The sequence below is a fragment of the Protopterus annectens genome, chromosome 14.part0, assembly GCF_019279795.1.
Source record: "Protopterus annectens isolate FY-2018-M chromosome 14.part0, PAN1.0, whole genome shotgun sequence".
NCBI lineage: Eukaryota > Metazoa > Chordata > Ceratodontiformes > Protopteridae > Protopterus > Protopterus annectens.
In genome coordinates, this window is record NC_056748.1 from 536,575,136 (window position 1) to 536,595,921 (window position 20,786).

The 20,786-nt window shown below is 37.0% G+C and overlaps 1 protein-coding gene across 1 annotated transcript in view; it reads right to left on the reverse strand.

Moving 5' to 3' along the window:
* LOC122789085 (L-threonine ammonia-lyase-like) overlaps window positions 1-20,786 on the reverse strand; it is a 796,205-nt gene that overhangs the window by 533,397 nt on the left and 242,022 nt on the right. The window lies entirely within an intron of this gene.

Sequence of the window (20,786 nt, forward strand, 5' to 3'; positions counted from 1 at the left end):
TATAAGTAAATTATAATAAACATACAACAATAAATAAAGCATTTATAAAACTCGAAATGTGGGGCATTTAGTAGTCTACATTAATTAAATCTGAAATTGTCCTAAACATTTGACAAATGCAAAAAGTATACTTCTTTTCTTATTTTGCTTATTTCATTACACATCTGTCTTAATTGAACAGACAACTAGAAGATGTATATGCAGCATTTACGTGTGACTAGTTTTACAGGCTGTGACAATAAATAAAAAAATGAATAAATAAATACATAAATAAGTAGAGATAGCTACAATATTACATTTATTAGTTTACTTTCATGTTATATCACATCTGAGAAGCAGTTGAATGTACTGGGCACTGTTGATGGTGTGGAGGTTTGAGGCCTGGTTATTCTGTAGTTGACGTATGCTTGAGTAAGTAGGCATGAGTTCCAGAAGCAGCAACCATGCAGATGGTGGTGAAGAGCTGATATTGCTTTGCTCACTCCCAGCATTTGGAATCTGGGACAGTGTGCCAGCAGAGTGCCTTCTGGTGGATTCCAGGATACAAGCACCTCACAGCAGTAGTGCTTGGATCAGACACTGCAGCACAGTCAGTGTGGGTGTACATGGAGACAAGATCATGTGACTGCATCTCAAAAACCACAAGTATGCATCATGACCCAAACTCACATAGGTAATAAGAGCATAAAACAGTTCCAAGCCTTATACATCAAGAGAAATCACAATTTCTCCAAGCAAAATCAACTAGGAGCTAGTTAGATACAAATGGGGAGGGTGCTAAAGATTTCATGATGGCTTTGGTCTGTTATACACTGGCAAAATGCTTGAGAAGGTATGCAGTTAAGCACTCAACAAGCTGTATGTGGTGGTCATTCATTACACATTACACAAGGAAAGTATATCATGTAGGTCACATGACTACATTTTTTTCATATTCTTGAGTTAAAGCAATTTGTTTAGTACATGTTCATTATCAATATCCATGGTGTTACAGCATGAAACAGAATTATCAGCAAAATCAAAATTAACTGATAAATGCAGTACAGAGTTAAAAAAAACACTGTGCAATTTATTGTTTTTTTCCACCCAGTGGTGTTAACAGTCCCTTTAAGGGAGGGGGAGACACACTTATATATAATCAGCAAGGATTCTGCTTTCTACATCTCACAAAGCAAACCTTTCAGAAGTGTACAAATGTTTCTTTATCAGCATCACTAATTTTGCTAGTGACAAAAATAAATAAATTAGAAATAAAAAGGCACCACCAATAAAATTTAAAACAATCTAAGTTTCTCTTTCCAAACACAAATAAGTGACAATAAGAAATAGGGTAACGGTCTGCTAATCTGTAAATGGCTATGAAATGGAAAGCATTGCTGCACATCAACAAACAGCTTAGGAAATGTAAATATCAGTCACAGTCCACGAATTCATCTCTAAAATTGGAAGTGTGTTTAGCATAATAGTTAAGGTCTTCATCTTATAGACACAAGATGCAAGGTTTGATTCAGACCTCCAGTTATTGGCTAGGCTTAAAACAGACCTTCAGGGTAGTTAGCCAAGTATTAACCTATGAGATTTGAATTTAACCATTTGGCTTTGAGCTACAATCTTCCCAGAGAATAGGCGAAATGATAAATGCCAAACACAAGAGATCTGACACACAAAGCTTGCGTACATAGTACAATAATCTGCACAAAGATGGGAACAACAAGAATAATCTGCACTTCTGAGGTGAGGAGGACCCATACTTACATGAGAGATCAGTTTTGCTTTACTTTTTCCAAGTAAAAATGAGCTGTACCCTCTTATGTAATGTGCCATATTTGGAGCCCATGTCAGAGTTTGGGTTCCAAAAATGACAGAGCTGTTTCTACAATACTGGCTTTAATCTACAGGATTAAGCATGACAGGGAGGACAATCAGAAGCCCACAGTGAATATGCGGCACCAAGTTCTCACTTCTGTTCCTGATGTGATGGTTTAGCAGATATCTTCATAAATAAGGTAATGGAGATGAAGCTAAGTAAAGAAATCACCAAGTTCAGGCAAAGGGAACAATTTAAGTGCTTGTGGAACACGGACGATAATGAAGTTGATGAGATGGCTGCTGGATAGATCTAACTATATTATTCAGGTATGTTAGTGACACCACATATTTTTCTTGGATGTGTTTTTGGCACAGTAGTGTGAAATGGAAGAAACATTCATGTGTGTCAGCCACATGGTTCTAGACATTCTTAACACTATGTAAATGCAGTTATGAAATGGCCCATCTGCAGTCATGATGATTCCTCTTGCAGGTAGGTAACCAGTCACAAAAACTGAAGCTTTAGATCAAGAAATTCAGTTTATTTTTTTGTTTGAGTAGAATAGCTGAGCTTGAAAATCTACAGTGTGCCACATTTCTGCATTCATATTATATACTTGTAACCAGATAAATTCTTAACAGTAAATACATTTCTTTTCTTCAACAAATATATTTCTTCATATCTGATGCCATGCAATATGTGAATGTTTGTCAGGTTGCTAAGTAAACAACATTGTTACTCTGCATATGTCAGCCTCCATGATATGCACTTTCTGTATGTGACTAGACAGTATCATATTTAAGGAAGTATATCCCTCTGTACAACTTGCCATTTGCTGGGAAGATGTCTTCTTCATCTTCTTCTTCTTCTTTCGGCTTTTCCCAGTTAGGGGTCGCCACAGCAGATCACCTGTCTGGTCATGATTGGCAGTGGAGTTTTATGGTGTCGAGTTGCCAGCCCGGTGCCCAACCTTCCACAGAAGGCACATACACACACTCACACCTAGGGTCAGTTTAGAGTGTCCAATCCACCTACAGCATGTCTTTGGGATGTGGGAGGAAACCGGAGCACCCGGAGGAAACCCACGTGACCACAGGGAGGACATGAGCTGGGAAGATGTCTTGAAGGTATTTAATACTTTTTACTTTAAAGGAAGAGGAGTCAGACAAAATAACAGCAATTAGAATGAAGTTTAGTAATTGCTGTGAACCTGTAATTTACCATTTATAAGTTCATAGCTTAGTCCTAGGTTAACTGCCCTTGTGGACCACTTTAAGCCTAGCCAATCACCCCATGTAAGTATAAAACCCAGCACCTTGTGTCTGTAAGGTAAAATACCTTAACCATTATGCCAACCTGCCACAGTTTCCACTTATTTATTTGGTCTTTAAAATGGCAAAATACACTAAACAGATTATAGCTGTTTATGCTAATGATATAAAGAATAATGCATGATATTATGAATTTAGTGAGTTATATGTTTTTTAATAAGAGAAGGAATAGTTTCTTCTACAAAAAACTACAAACAAGGGGCAGGCTATCAAGAGAAGCAGACCTGGTCTTATTAAAAGGTGTGGATGTATAAAGAATGACTGAAATTGCAAGTGTATGGTTAAAGTAATTAAGCAAGGAAGTATGTGCCCACAAGATAAAATCTGAATCCAACAGCACAAAATGAGAAATTATGTCAGAATATTTTCTAGCAGTAATGGTGAAGAGAAAGACATTTCTGAGGTACATGGAATTACGGTGCTGTTGGAATTCAAACCTTGTGTACTAAGCGTGGCTATAAGCATGAAGGGAGGAAGTATTTTGTGTTTAATCATTTTGTAGAACATGCGTTAGAAAGAATCAGTTTGCAAAGTTGTATATAACAAAACAATATTCTTACTTAAAAAGGATTTGCCTGTTGTTGATCAGAAAGATTATTATGAACTATTTGTTGCCAAAAAGTAAAAACAGTTGAGACAGTGAAGTCTGAAAATGCATCAAAGGCAGCAAGATAAGAGTGCAAGTTAGACTGTTTACAAGAAATGCTTAATAAAATGTTAATAAATAAAATTTTGAATTTAAACTTGACACAGGTTCACAGTGAAATATTTTTGTCCAAAGATAATTTTGAAGCATGGTAGTTAAAAGGCTATATGCACACTGTTAACATGTTCAGGGCACAAAGTAAAGCATTTGGTCAAAAACTATTGAGATGTGAATATAAAAATAAGAAGTACAAGGATCTGTTTCAAATCATATCACTCAAAGAAGATAACTTACTTAACATTTTGGTTCATTTGACTTAGAGCAGTGGATAATGTAGGGGTTTTGTATGTCAGTGGTACACGGTTTAAATTCTTCCCTTTTTACACTGATTTTTTTCTTTTCTTTTTTAAGCTATGAATTTTTAAATTATTTCCAGGGTATCTAGTGGTGTCATAGAGGACTGATAATCCTCTGTGTGAGGTGGGAGAGTACATGGTTTGAATTCTTTTTAATGTCTTTTAAGACATGCTACTTATCCTTGGTGTTTAGTGTTCTCATCACCACCCAGACTTTATTCTAAGTGACACTCAGGTTTATGTTTAAAGAATTATCCCTGGTATATTGTGTTCCTCTCACCCTTGATCCCCATTCTATTTAAGTGCTGCATAGGCACGTGCTTATAGAGTTATCCCTAGTATCTAGTGTCACTCCCCAATCCCTGTTATGTTTAAGTGCTACTCATGTACACATTTAAAGAGTTATCCCTGGTGGCTAGCCCCCCCCCCATGATTCCTGTCCTAAGTGCCACTTAGTCATGTATTTAATGAGTAATCCCTGGTGGCTAGCCCCCCCCATGATTCCTGTCCTAAGTGCCACTTAGTCATGTATTTAATGAGTTATCCCTAGTGGCTAATGGTTCTCCCCACCCGATATTACAGGCTCTGCTTATTAGTTAAGGGGTGTATACACACACACACACACACACACACACACACACACACACACACACACAAAATGTATGCAACATCAAAAGTCACAAAAAAAGCAAATATTTTATATATTCTTTACTTCCTTTCACCACGTGTGGCTGCTGAGCGATCCCTGGCGTTTAGTTTGTATAGCATTGCATAGCTTCTATTATCACCTTTCTACATTTGTTGTGCCCTTCTGGACTCCAAGACCAGCTCAACCCAACTACCTAAGCCTGATTGAGTGTTTCTGAGACCTGGATAACCCAACAACCCTTGGACTAAAGGCCACAGCTACCTTTATTCATTGCATAGCTTCTATTATCACCTTTCTACATTTGTTGTGCCCTTCTGGACTCCAAGACCAGCTCAACCCAACTACCTAAGCCTGATTGAGTGTTTCTGAGACCTGGATAACCCAACAACCCTTGGACTAAAGGCCACAGCTACCTTTATTCATTGCATAGCTTCTATTATCACCTTTCTACATTTGTTGTGCCCTTCTGGACTCCAAGACCAGCTCAACCCAACTACCTAAGCCTGATTGAGTGTTTCTGAGACCTGGATAACCCAACAACCCTTGGACTAAAGGCCACAGCTACCTTTATTCATTGCATAGCTTCTATTATCACCTTTCTACATTTGTTGTGCCCTTCTGGACTCCAAGACCAGCTCAACCCAACTACCTAAGCCTGATTGAGTGTTTCTGAGACCTGGATAACCCAACAACCCTTGGACTAAAGGCCACAGCTACCTTTATTGTATGTTACAAACAGATTATTTGATTAGCTTAATTATTACTAAATATCTGACCCCAGCACCTCCAAGGTGCACAACTTCTCCTGCCATATCTGCCAGCAGCCATACCCCCCTGGTTTAACTCTCTTTTGTTTCTACCTTTTGCCCCCTACTACCACAGCTACCCTTCTGCCTTGTTACACCATTCTTTCCACTACCCTACTTCACCTTAATATTGCACTGCTTCCATCTCCTTTTAGCTGTTTTAGATTTGGCCACTAGATGGCACTCATCATACACCTGTAATCTCATTTCTTTTGCTACCCCACCACCCTCCGTGAGGCTTATAAGCTTGTGGCACTCTTCTCTTTCTGATGACAAAGCCCTCTTAACCCTGCTACCCATTCTCCTTCCTAGTTCTTATACAGCTCGCTACCTAACTCGCTCCTCTACTCTCCCAGGTGTTTCCTCTCTCTATGTCCTCCTCTTCTGACTCTCACCTTGGCTACTCTGTTACTGTCTCTAGTGCTTACCTTCCTCCTTACTGATTGTTTCCTCTCACTGCTCCTCTTACTTTGGTCTGCCCCGCTCCGCTCCCCTACCCTACCCCCAAATCCCACCCACCCCCAGGGGTCCTACCTTTATACATACTTAGGCACACCCCCAATTAGCCAACTACCTATAACAGTTTTCCTATACATCTACCAATCAACTCCTCACTCCTACAACCACACCCTTCCTCAACACTAACACACCCTATCCTTACAAACCGTGCTGTCCTATAATTACTAGCCTCACACTCTATAAAAACATGCCTTTAACCCTTAAATCACTCTTTCCTCTTCTTCTCCTTAACATCCTGCTTTACTACTACACCCTTACCTCCTATGAAAATCACAAGCTTAACCAAACTCCTGCATCAGCCAAACATACTACAACCACACTTCCTCTACCCAACCAAACACATATTAATATACTATCTACCTGTCCCTACCTCCCCCCTCTCTACCATAAAACACACCATTACAAATTCACAACCTCCAAACGGCTCTATCTAATACCATTCAAATACACAAAGGTCCTTCAACCCCCACAAACACTTTTACTTATAGATGGGGACATCCACCCCAACCCTGGTCCCAATACCCTCCACAATCACACACCTTCAAACCAAAATGCTAACTATTCTAACCCACCCTTTTCCTCTGACTCCCTCTCTATTGCTCACCTAAATATTCGTAGCATTAACAACAAAGTCACACAACTCCATGCCTTAATTGATTTCTATGCCTTTGATATCCTCTGTCTCACTGAAACCTGGCTTAAACCCAGTACCAAAGACAATGAATTCACTCACACAGGCTACAGCACCTTAAGGCAAGATCGTCCAAATAAAAAGGGTGGAGGTGTAGCCCTCCTATACAAATCCCAACTTCAGGTAGCCTTAATTGACTCCTTGCCTCCCACCCCAGCAAATGCTGAAATACTTTGCACCAAACTCCAAGTTAATAAATCCAAGGCTATAAATATAATATGTTCCTACATCCCCCCAGGCAAGAACATCAATACCCTAGAAAATATCCTAAGCTGGATTTCCTGCACCTTTCCCCAGGAAACCATAATCTTAGGTGATTTTAATATTGACTGGAGCTCCTGCATATCCCCCAAACCCACCATTCACCTTAATCTCTTTAACTTTCACCAAACCATCAACTCCCCTACTAGAATACATAAATCCACCCACAAACAAACCATTCTAGACTGGATACTGACCAACAACAATCCCCTCTCCTATAAAACAGGAATACTCCCTGACAATATCAGCGACCACCTCCTTACCTCTATCACTAAACAAAAATGCAACAATCCCAAGCTAACTACTTATCGTACCAAATACAATAAAACAGAATTCAATCTAGCATCCTTTCAAAATGAACTCAAAGAATATAACTGGTCAACTCTAAAATACCTCCCAATAGATGAAGCAGTTGCCCATTTCAACAATACCTTCCTACAAATTCTAAACCATCATGCCCCATCCCGTTTAGTCAGAGTCAGCTCCAAAGCAGCTCCATGGCTCTCTGTTACAACTAAACAAACTATGCGAGCCAGAAATAAATTATGGTCTAAATGGAGGTCCACAAAACCCAATTGACCATCAAAATTTCAAACATCTGAGAAATAAAACAAAGAAACTTATCATTCTGGATAAAAACTACCACTTTCAATATCAACAAAACCAAAACCAAAACCCAAAAATTCTGGTCAGGAATAAATAAACTACTCCATCCAGGCAACACCAAAACACCTACCCCAGCTAGTTTAGCACAAACCCAACCTAACATAATAGCCAACACCTTTAACAACTTCTTCTCTCAAACAGTCACCTCACTTGCAAGCACCATGACCCCCATCCCTCCAAATTACCCCCACTCTAAACAGTACCCACACACTAAAGTTTGAGACCGTCTCAACAACCTATATACGAAAACTACTTTCTAAACTAAAACCCTGCACCCCTTCTGCTGACAAACTTCCTGCTGAATATCTACAACTAGCTGCAACCGAAATAGCCTACCCAGTCTCCATCTTAATAAACAGAACTATAACAGAATCCAAAATCCCATCCTGCTGGAAAATCTCCCATATTATTCCCTCCATAAAGGAGGGAACTCCAACGAACTGTCCAATTTTCGACCTATTGCCCTTCTATCTCCTCTATCCAAAATAATGGAACGCTGCATTCACCATCAACTTCTACATTATCTCTTGAATAACAACTTGCTTGTAGACTCTCAACATGGTTTTAGACCGCACCACAGTACTTCTACTGCCCTTCTCTCTTTCACTGACACTATCAATAAAACCGAAATAACAACCTGTTCTCCTCTGCACTATTCTTGGACCTCTCAAAAGCATTCGATATGGTCAACCATGAACTTCTCCTCGATACCTTAAAATCCCTCTCACTGGATTCACAAGCATTACAGTGGTTCAACTCATACTTGACTAATAGAAAACAAGCAGTCCTTTGGGACAGCCATCTATCCTCTCAACTCCCAATTACTATTGGCGTCCCACAAGGATCCATCCTAGGTCCCCTACTTTCTCTATTTTCATTAATAACCTGCCCACTTCTCTCCCAACATCCACCTGTATACAATATGCAGATGATTCCACTCTCATCTGCTCTGCTTCTTCCCAGCAGAACTCCACTCTGCTACCCAATTAGTCTTCACTGCAGCAGAAAAATGGTTTCAACATATCTGTCTCCTCCTAAATCCCAAAACCAAACTACTACTCTTTACCCCAACCTGTAAATCCACCCCAATCTCTTTTTCCATAGCATCCTGTAATGGCACTGTCATCAAACCTGACTATTGCACTAAACTGCTAGGCGTCACCATAGACAATCAGCTAAATTTTGACTATCACTTTGATTTAACTATCAAGACAGTCAATAAAAAGATTGGTGCCCTATACAGACTAAAGCCCTATCTTACTGCTACTTCCCGAGTGGCCCTCCCAAACTCACCTTATTTCTACATTAACGTACGCCTCTCCTTCCTTTATCAACATATCTAAATCTAATCTTCAGAAACTGAATACTGCCTACCACAGTATAGCCAGATTTGCCACTGGCTCTCCATTCCAAACTCACCACTGTCTTAACTTAAAGAAACTAAACTGGCTTGAACTCCCAAACCTAATACTCCTACAACAACTGATCATCACTTTTAAAATTCTACATTAGCCCTCCAATATACCCATACTAAATAAACTCATCACACCTTATAAAAATCTCTCGACACTTAGATCAGCCAACAAGCTACTAGTTACTACTTTGAAATCTCATAACAAATCAGGTGATTCCTTATTTGCAAACACTATCGGTTCTTACTGGAATAAACTTCCCACAGAACTGACCTCCCTAAGCTCATGTCACCTTTTCAAAAAACAGATGAAAATTCACCTACTAATTCACTGGCTATGTCCCTGCTCCAATCCCGACTGAGCTCAGCATTTTTATTACTCTCTCCAGTCTGCTACTGTGTAATGTTTCCGCTCCCGTTCTAACTTAGACTGACTTCATCAGCCCCCTTTATTGGACCCTCACTTTTTTTTTTTCTCTCAATTTTCTGTCTCCCTCCCCTTCTAACCATCTTTTTTTCTGTCTCTTGCTACCTTTTGCTGACCTCCTATAATCCTGCTGCCTTTGCATTTCATCACTATCCTGTTTCCCACCTCTCCTTTTCCAACTGTACACTCCCAACCATTACTAAGTCCATTATACTTGTACCAAACTGATAATATACTTTTCCCACTCTCTGTCTACCTTATTTTCTGCCTTTTCCTTATCTTTAACTACATAATTACCTGTTAAAATTCCAACCTGCTCTTTTAACACTTTATATTAACAGATTTCTTGCTTTTTCCTAATACCTAATTTGTTATCATGACTACTGACTAATGATATTTTTCAACTTGACTAATGATATTTTTTAACTTTACTTTGTATTTTAGATACTGGAGCTTATCTCCTTAGCCCCTTAACTGAACTTTGTTTCTCATCTACTCAGACTAGTCCAGGATAACTGTATATTCATTTGTATTTTGCCTCATTACATTATGTTAGTGTTAATTTAGTAATGTTTTTCGTAAACTGTATTGTCTTATTCTGATAGTGGAGCTTTTCTCCTCGGGCCTCTGCTGAAAATGGACATGTATCCAGCCAGACTAGCCCGGTTAACAAATGTAAAATAAAATAAAATAAAATAAATAAATAAATTCTTGGTAGTAACGCCGTGATACAATTTATGGAAGTGTTTACAATTCTTCTATTATAATACAATTTTTGCATAAAATCATTTTATAAGTATTGAGCTCTTAAATAACTATTATAATAACCAGAGAGAATTCACAGTGTGAAAGCTACAATATTTAAATGAATCTAATTTGTAATGTATCTTAACTTTGATAGATTTACTTATATATTTATGTAAAAGTCCAAAAGAGAAGAGGCTCACCACGACCACTTAAAACACAGGAACTCTTTAATACTGCAGCAAAGTAAGCTCTTTCATGTTACAAGAACGCTTCTTCAGACTTTAATAACTGCCATATAAAACTAGGTGTTTTAAATACCATTTCAAAAACACGTCTGCCAATCAAATCAACAATCTAATTACAACAATTAAAAACACAAACCAATACTAAACAAACGCTAAAACTCTTATATAATATATGTAAAAATACATATAAGTATCTAAAAATATATATAAAACATTCACCTATGTTCAATTATAATAGTATAGTTGCTTAAAAAAGTTTCTACCTAGTGTATATAAGGGCGAGCTGCCAAAAATGGTTTGAGTGTAACCCTCTCATTTAAACCGTGCCCTCTAGAACTCTGTAATCTTAAGATCCATTTGTTCTCCCTCTCTTCAGTATAGTTCTTAATATCAGCCAACCTATTAGATTTCCTTACCAATTCTAAACCAAGTGTCACTTCATCTGTAGTGAGGCGGGACACTCTTAGACTCTGACCTGTAATGATATTAGAAAAGATATGTTTAGGATGCATGCTGGTACGATGTAGAATGTTGTTCCTCCAGCATGCTTTCCTAAATATCTCCGAGTGTAAATCACCTCCACTCTTCAAAACCAAAAGCTTATGCTTCTATGTGGGCAAGACCATTAGAAGTTTGAGGGAACGTGTTAGAGAACACATTTATGCAATAAACAAAGAAAATGAGTCTAATGCTTTAGCCAGTCATATATTACAGAAAGGTACATCTCATAAATTCAAGTTTACAATATTAGAATTGGTAAGGAAATCTAATAGGTTGGGTGATATTAAGAACTATACTGAAGAGAGGGAGAACAAATGGATCTTAAGATTACAGAGTTCTAGAGGGCATGGTTTAAATGAGAGGGTTACACTCAAACCATTTTTGGCAGCTTGCCCTTATATACACTAGGTAGAAACTTTTTTAAGCAACTATACTATTATAATTGAACATAGGTGAATGTTTTATATATATTTTTAGATACTTATATGTATTTTCACATATATTATATGAGTTTTAGCGTTTGTTTAGTATTGGTTTGTGTTTTTAATTGTTGTAATTAGATTGTTGATTTGATTGGCAGACGTGTTTTTGAAATGGTATTTAAAACACCTAGTTTTATATGGCAGTTATTAAAGTCTGAAGAAGCGTTCTTGTAACGTGAAAGCGCTTACTTTGCTGCAGTATTAAAGAGTTCCTGTGTTTTAAGTGGTCATGGTGAGCCTCTTCTGTTTTGGACTTTTACATTTTTTGGATCTGTGGAGGCTCTTTATCCAGCGCTGCTTTGTTGGTTTTTATAGCTATCTTGTTGTCTTTGTGGCTCTGGGACATGGCTGAGAGAAGAATCAATGATTTAAATGGTACTAGTGCCTTCCAAGGAATTATTGAGATGTCGGAAAATCCGCTGTTAAAATACACCAAGAGTGCCTTAACAAGGGATGGTCTTTGTATTCTTGACATACACAGGAATATTGAAACCATTCAATTAACCCGTAAATTGGAGAATACCCTACAGAAACTGAGGGGTACTCAATGGCAGCGACAACATATGAAAGCGTGTTTATCCTTCAAGGTAATACCTCGAGGGTTAAGAGTGCTGAAGATGCCCACCTTCGGCACTCCTTACCCAGAACTGCTTACTAAGTGGCAGAAGTTAAACACAGAAACAAGTTTTGCCTATATAAAGTTACTAATAGAACAATATAAAGAAATAGAGCTGTCATGTATACAAGAAGTTGTGTCAATAGAAAATGACTTGATGAATTTGGTGAGTGCGGCTGAGAAGGAACGGCTCTCGGCTGATATATCGTCAAGGATTGCTATATTAGACAATAAGTTGTTATTAGATAAAAAGAAGAAGTTAGAAAGGGATTTAATCGACTTTCAGAAAGGCCAGGTGTTTTCTTGGCCGAGAGATAATAATAAGAACAATGCTAACAATAATGTAAATCTATCAAAATCGAGTTTTATTGTTAACAATGATACTGTCACTTTAAGATCGCATCCAGTAGATACTGGATCTCAAGACACACCTACAGATGTGACATCAGATCATAGACTTATGCAGGAAGGCACCTCATTCCCAGTTGTTGATAATGAAGCAAAAATCAACATGGGTGTGGGTATGTCGACCGAGACGGCAACATCAGCTATCGAAAGTATAAAGAAAGATTTGGGGGCTAGAAGCAAGCAAGCTATTTCTGAAATGAGATTCCCTGATGACAAGGATTCTTTTTCCTTCCCTCTACCCATACGGAAGCCATCTATAACCAGCTGGTCTCCACAAGGTGTGGCGAGGAAGCGGAAAATGATCGAGGAGAAGCACGAGTTTCAGAAAAAGGTACTGAAACCTGCAATGAGGAACTAGTTGTAAATATTTCAAGTTATATGTTAACTGAGCATGAAAGGTCATTGTTAAACCGTGGCTTATCATTTATACCTTCAAAGACAGTTGATATAACTGATGTTATTTTAGATGTGAAAATGTTTATGAGACATATTGGACTTAATTTAATGTTTGGCAATACTGGGACAGCTAGAAATGATGTTTTTGTAAAACCATCTACTTTTGTGCCTGAAGGCCATCCTGTCTTGGAAGCCTTTGAAAAACCTTGCAAAAGGGATTTATTTGAGCTTTATAAAGGTAATAACAAACCTCAGTTTTACAACTTAACTTATGATGAATTTCAGAGTATCAAGAAGTTACAAGATAACTCTGAGATAGTCATTAGACAAGTGGATAAAGGGGGTGCTACTGTAATTTTAGATGCATCTGTTTATGATAGAAGAATGAGCACCATGCTACAGGATGCAGAGTCTTATTGTGTTTTGAATGCTATGGCCTTCAATGATTTGATAAGGAATGTACATTCTGAACTTTATGATATGTTGTTATGTGGTATAATTGATGCCGATCTTTATAAGTTTTTATTGGTTGATCAACCTACTGTACCTGTATTTAGGGGGTTACCCAAAATACACAAAGGTCTCATAGACCCTCCTATGAGACCTATAGTTTCAGGTAGGGGTTGGTTGCTAGAACCGGCATCTATTTATGTTGAGAAACAACTGAAACCAATTGTGAATAATACTGACACTATATTAAGAGACACAAAGGAGTTTCTAGAGAGCTATGGTGATTATTTAGCAACCCCAGAGGCTAATATTGATATTGATAATGAGTTATTAATAACTCTTGATGTAGTTTCGTTGTTCACATCTATTCCGAATAGGGTTGGAATGGAGTTTCTAAGACTGTTTCTAATTGAGAAAAACGTGTCTAGTTATCTGATTATTAAGATTTTAGCACTTCTAGATTTGATATTAAGTAACAATGTATTTTTGTATAAAGAAAGTTATTACCTCCAAAACTAAAGGGGTTGCCATGGGCACCCCTTGTGCAAACTCCTATGCCAACTTAGTGTTGGCATATTGGGAGAGTACATATATAATAGGAAATGAGTTATACAATAAGAATATCAAATTCTATAAACGTTTTGTAGACGACGTTTTTCTCATTTGGACAGGTACTGAAGTTGAGTTAAATGATTTCCTTCATTATATCAATGGAACAATGGCCTTTCTAAGTTTTGAATGTAAAAGCTCAGAATATAAAATTGAGTTTTTAGATGTGCAGGTTTTGAAGAGTGGAGGTGATTTACACTCGGAGATATTTAGGAAAGCATGCTGGTGGAACAACATTCTACATCGTACCAGCATGCATCCTAAACATATCTTTTCTAATATCATTACAGGTCAGAGTCTAAGAGTGTCCCGCCTCACTACAGAAGAAGTGACACTTGGTTTCAAACAACAAATGTTAGCCCAAAATTTGAAATCAAGAGGTTACAGTACACATGAAGTAGAAAAAGTCTTTCATGTTAACGATTCAAATAGGAACAGTAAAGGGAAACCTTATTTGCATAGACGTATGGGAAATGATGAAGAGACAGTAAATAATAATAGAGGACAGACACAAAGGTTTAAGAGATTAACTATTCCATACTCAAATCAGAATTCAAGAATTAAAGAAGTGATAAATAGGAATTGGAGCATTTTAACAATAGATGAAAGAATAACTCAGATCGTAGGTGACAAACCAAGTTTTGCATATCGGAATACTAAGTAACTTAAGAGATTATTGTGCTATGAAAGTGAGAACAACAAAAAACCTATTAGATCTAGTAGGGAAGGAACCTTCCCGTGTAGAAGTTGTAACCAATGCGTTTTTATGTCTGGCAATAATAGCTTTGTTCATCCTGATACTAATAAGGTATATCATATGAATTTCTATGCTGATTGTAAATTGAGGGATGTGATATATATTGCTGTATGTCAAAAATGCTTATGCTTCTATGTGGGCAAGACCAATAGAAGTTTGAGGGAACGTGTTAGAGAACACATTTATGCGATAAACAAAGAAAATGAGTCTAATGCTTTAGCCAGTCATATATTACAGAAAGGTACATCTCATAAATTCAAGTTTACAGTATTAGAATTGGTAAGGAAATCTAATAGGTTGGCTGATATTAAGAACTATACTGAAGAGAGGGAGAACAAATGGATCTTAAGATTACAGAGTTCTAGAGGGCACGGTTTAAATGAAAGGGTTACACTCAAACCATTTTTGGCAGCTCACCCTTATATACACTAGGTAGAAACTTTTTTAAGCAACTATACTATTATAATTGAACATAGGTGAATGTTTTATATATATTTTTAGATACTTATATGTATTTTCACATATATTATATAAGAGTTTTAGCGTTTGTTTAGTATTGGTTTGTGTTTTTAATTGTTGTAATTAGATTGTTGATTTGATTGGCAGACATGTTTTTGAAATGGTATTTAAAACACCTAGTTTTATATGGCAGTTATTAAAGTCTGAAGAAGCGTTATTGTAACGTGAAAGCGCTTACTTTGCTGCAGTATTAAAGAGTTCCTGTGTTTTAAGTGGTCGTGGTGAGCCTCTTCTGTTTTGGACTTTTACATTTTTTGGATCTGTGGAGGCTCTTTATCCAGCGTTGCTTTGTTGGTTTTTATAATTTTATATATATATATATATATATATATATATATATATATATATATATGTGTGTTTAAATTAAAACTTTTAAGTATTCATTTTCATATTTATTGTATGTATTATTTAAACTGTTTTTATTAAAGGAAAAAATGTTCTACAGATATGTTTATATATATATATATATATATATATATATATATATATATATATACATATATGTACAATATGTTTTAATGGTTTACCATTAAATTGTTGGAATGCATCTGTGAGAGTGTTAGGAATGCCGAACTTAAATGTCAAAATTTGAAATAATTTTCTTCCCTAATGTCATAAATGGTAAAATTGGAGTTTGACATTCGATATGTCTGGGAGTTTTGCCTGAAAACCCATTTACTGTCTGAGACATAGAACAGGAATAGGGTTTCAGCATTGTAGATTCAATAAAAAAAATTTACAATATTACAAAACCTTGAAAAGAGCCTTTTAAACAACTATCGGTTGCACAGATTCACTTCAAACATTTGATGATAAACCTGTTTTAACATATATACATTTTTCAATTAATGTAGGGAAGGAATTATATTGTAGTAGGCAATTGTTTTTTGTGACTTTGATTAGTTAATTACTTGATTGGTATTAATATATAATGGTGTCTTGTGGAGATGTATTTTATCTAATGAGGTCCAGTATTATATGTATGAAAACTCATCTTTTATAAATTTAGTGAACCATGTTAGTTCTATGATGGTTTTGTCTTTCAGATAACTATTACAATATCTAGATGTTTTCCATAAATATAACATATATTCTATATAAAATATAAAATCATTCTTTCATATATATTCATGTAGCACCATTGTTATATATTTCTAAACATGTTGTTATTTTTGGACAGAATTAAAATTTTGTTTTCATTTGATTTATTTTGCCAGTTTATTACCTCAGTTTTTCCCTGTAGGAGCAATACGCATTTTGTAAATTTAGGTCATGTGTCTTTTAACCAGTTTCTCATTATTGTAGTCAGTCATTACAAACATAAACATACATGATGTTGACTACATATATATATATATATATATATATATATATATATATATATATACACACACACACACATACATACACACACACACACATGCACACACACACACACACACACACACACACACACACACACACACACACATATATATATATATATATATATATATTTATATATATGAGTCTCCTTGACTTGATCGACACGCCAAAACACCGATGCTAAGAAGACTGACGAGACAGATGATCGACAAGGTGAAATCCCGACAGCCGAAACACCGACATGGGCAACGTGTGAGCGCGAGTCGGTAAGTGTGCGATAGTGAGGGATTTAGCGTTAGGGAGCGGACAGGTAAGTGTGAGATAGTGTGGGATTTAGGGTTAGAGTGCAGGAAAGGTGAGTGTGCAGTAGTGTCAGACTTAGGGTGCGGGTAAGGTAAGTGTGCGATAGTGACGGACTTTAGGTGTAGTGGCGGGTTAAGTGAGTTAGGGTTAGGGTGTGGGTAGGGTAAGTGTGCGATAGTGACGGAATGTAGGTCTAGTGGCGGGTTAACTGAGTTAGGGTTAGGGTGTGGGTAGGGTAAGTGTGCGATAGTGACGGAATGTAGGTTTAGTGGCGGGTTAAGTGAGTTAGGGTTAGGGTGCGGGTAGGGTAAGTGTGCGGTAGTGTCGGACCTTAGGGTTAGGGTTTGGGTTACGGTTAGTGCATGTATAGTTGTGTAGAATGTGTAGTTTACGTTTTGTATGTCGGTGTTTTGGGTGTCGGTGTTATGGTGTTCGGTTTTGTGAGTTGTCGGTTTTGTGCGTTTTCGGTGTTTTGGTGACGGTGTTTTGAGTGTCGGGTTTGTGGCGTGTCGGTGTTGTGATAGGGATCCATATATATATATATATATAAAATACTGAAAGAAGGGTATGCATTAGATATGTGATGACAATCAATTGTGTTTCCCACTTACAAAAAAAAAATTGTTTCAGTACTTTTCAACTGTCCCTGATTTTCAGGGATGTTCCAGATTCTGACCCAAGCATGAGCTCTGTCCTTCTTAATCCCTCCAAAAACTGGTGGCTTTTTTAGAAAAGTTGGTGATTTACACTTAATTAATAATGACAATATAGGTACACACTTGTTTTACTTTAGAAAATGTGTATTAATTCACATACTCTTATTCCACAAATGTCTCATGTTAATAGTACTAATATTTTAAAAGTGTCCCTGATTATTTCTGGATTTGTCCCTGATTCTTCTGAGATTTGTCCCTGACTTGTTGAGAACTATGATTGCTTCTGATCCAGAAAATTACTAGGCTATCAATCAAACATGCAAACATGATAAAGCTGATTTATACTGATCATGTCTATAAATATCTAAAGGTATCTGTAATTTTTCTATGTGGAGTTTTTCTCCCCAGGCCTCTGCTGAAAAAGGGCCTTTTCGGTTCAGTCAGACACCCCTGGCTAACAAATATAAAATAAAATAATAAAAATAAATAAATCAATGGGCATTAATGATAGCTCTACTAAAAAAACAAACCAGAAACCACTTGTTCTTAGGCTAAAATCATTATGGGTTCATGAAGGAAAGGCCTTGTTTTCTGTATCTGGTGGAATTCTTTAAACTCGTAACTGCTGCTGCTGTAAGATAACGATCTTTCAGTTCATAGAGCAAATTTTATTCCCGGAAAAGTATTTAGTATGATTGCACATCTGTGTATGCTAAATCAGATGAAAATGAACTGCTACACAATTAAGTATATTAACAAGTGAGATTTCATAGAACAGTGAAAATTAGAATGGGTGAATTCTGTCCGCTGCCGAACACATGACTAGTGGGTATCACTCAGCACACTGTGGGGTGCTTTACTGTTTGCTATCTCCTTTTCAGAGGAATAGGTGGCAAAAGGTGCAGGTGACTACAAGAAGAGAAGCACTGTCACCTCTGGCTCAGAGTCAGTGAGTCATCAGGGAGGACCATATACAAGGTGCTTATGGTCCTCTGACAACAGCTTCATATCTGAAGTAAAGGAATATAGTATCATACACTGGGAAATATACCACAAATAGCCATGGACTTAAAATAGATGGCAGTCTTAGTTTTGATCAAAATGTCTCAGCAGTGTTTAAGGACAGTATTAGGAATACCTTGTCCAACACTAAAAAGAATATCAAAATTATCGAGAAAATAATTGTGCTAGCTTGGCCATTTATAGAATTTCAGTGCTGCCTTTTATACTCACCAAACAGAGCACCTTGTACACAGAAGAAGTATAAAGATTTCTCACAAAGATACACATGGAACAATTAACATTTAATTAAGACAGATAAGTAAATGGCAGTCTTACTGTACTGATTGTCATATAGGTTTGTAAGCAGTTTTCATGTGTGGTCTCAAAGCAATGTTAGATGCAGTTATTCTCAAAATGCAATCTCTGAAATTTACAGCCTATGAGATTAATATCAGGCTGGGTAACTCCTCCTACTAAAACTAAATAAACAGGAAAAAGAAGGACCCGTTTACCACAAAGCATTTACCTAGTTTATAAAAGAAACTATCACTGCTGTAAATATTATATATGCCTCTTTCTACTTCTAAGAAATTAGCAGATTATATTGTGGCAGTAAGAAGTACAGACATGGGGTTATATTAAACAAGCTTCTAGAAGATCAGTAGTCCAGTTCAGCAGTTCAGTCATGTTTTAAGAACATAAGATTTGTTTCAAAGCTTTCTGATGCACTGCATATTATGCTCTGTAATGATTGCAATGTTTTGCAATATTCTGAACTTCTCTGTATTGTTGCACTTGCCCATTTGCTCAGGTTATTGCTGAAAAGGGTCCAAGGACCAATCCACCTACCTGGTTAACAATTAAATAAATAAATAAAACAGAGCACAAGTTTAATACACAGAATTATGAATCATTTCAAATCTGATAATATATAAGATAAGCTGATGAAAATTCAACCATCCCTAACTTTCACAACTAACAACTGATCAAACTGCAACAGGTGAGTGATGGAATATGCTAGAAATGCATTCACTTATTGTACCTGTGCAGAAAGCTGGTCAGAGGAGTCAGGGCATACCTATGAGAGTTAGTGGCACATCTCGTGGACTCATTCAGTGCTTTTTCTGTGATAGATGCAGGTGTGATATGGGGGTGGAGGGAGTATGCTTCTGTAAGTATCACATCTCAAAGACTGTCAAGGTTTCATGTGATAGCTGACTGAAATGTGATGTGTAGTATGTTTCCATAGGTATCACATTGTATATACTGTCACGTTTTATCAGTTTTAGTTGTGCAATGTGAATGTGTGATATGCAGGTATCATATTTCACGACTGCCAAGGTTTCCTGTTTGGTAGCTGTGGGTATTAATGTGGTTTGTTGGGTGTTTTTATCTGTAAGTATCACATTTTAACTACTGTATGGGGTTTTATCTGTGATAGCCGTGGCTGTAATGTAGATGCGGATGGTTGGTATGTTATTGTAGTATCCATGTTACAGACTGCCGGGGTTTCCTCTGTGGTTGCTGTGGCTATTTTGTCTGACACCCGTGGCTGTAATGTGGATGCAGATAGGTGGTATGTTTCTGTAGTATTAAAGCTTACAGACTGTCAGGTTTCCTCTGTTACAGTTATGGGTGTAATGCAGGTGAGTGATATGTCTCTATAGGTACCTTATAAACTCTTAGCTTTTCCTCTGCAATAGTTGTAGGTGTAATGTGAGGGTCTGGCATGCTTAAGTAGGAATCACACCAGAAAGACTGTTATGGTTTCATTCGTGACAACTCTGGGTGTGATGTGGGTGGGTGGCATGTTTCTGTAGGCCACATATTTCATAGATTTTTAAGACAGATTCTCAAGATTTTATCTATGATAACTGTAGGTATAATGTGAGTTGGTGGCAGGTTTCTGTAGATATCAAATCTCACAGACTGTCAAGGTTTCCTGTGTAAAAGCTGTAGCTGTAGTATGGGTGATTGTTTGGATAAGTACAATATCAGTAATTTAATATCCCGAATTCTAAAAGATGCCCAAAACAACATTGCACTTATGAGTCAAGCCACATTTAAGCATTTGTTTGCTCATCTGTTGCTGCTCTACAAGTGATCCTTTCTCTACAGGAATGCATGAATTCCAAGGTATGACCTCATATTACTGCA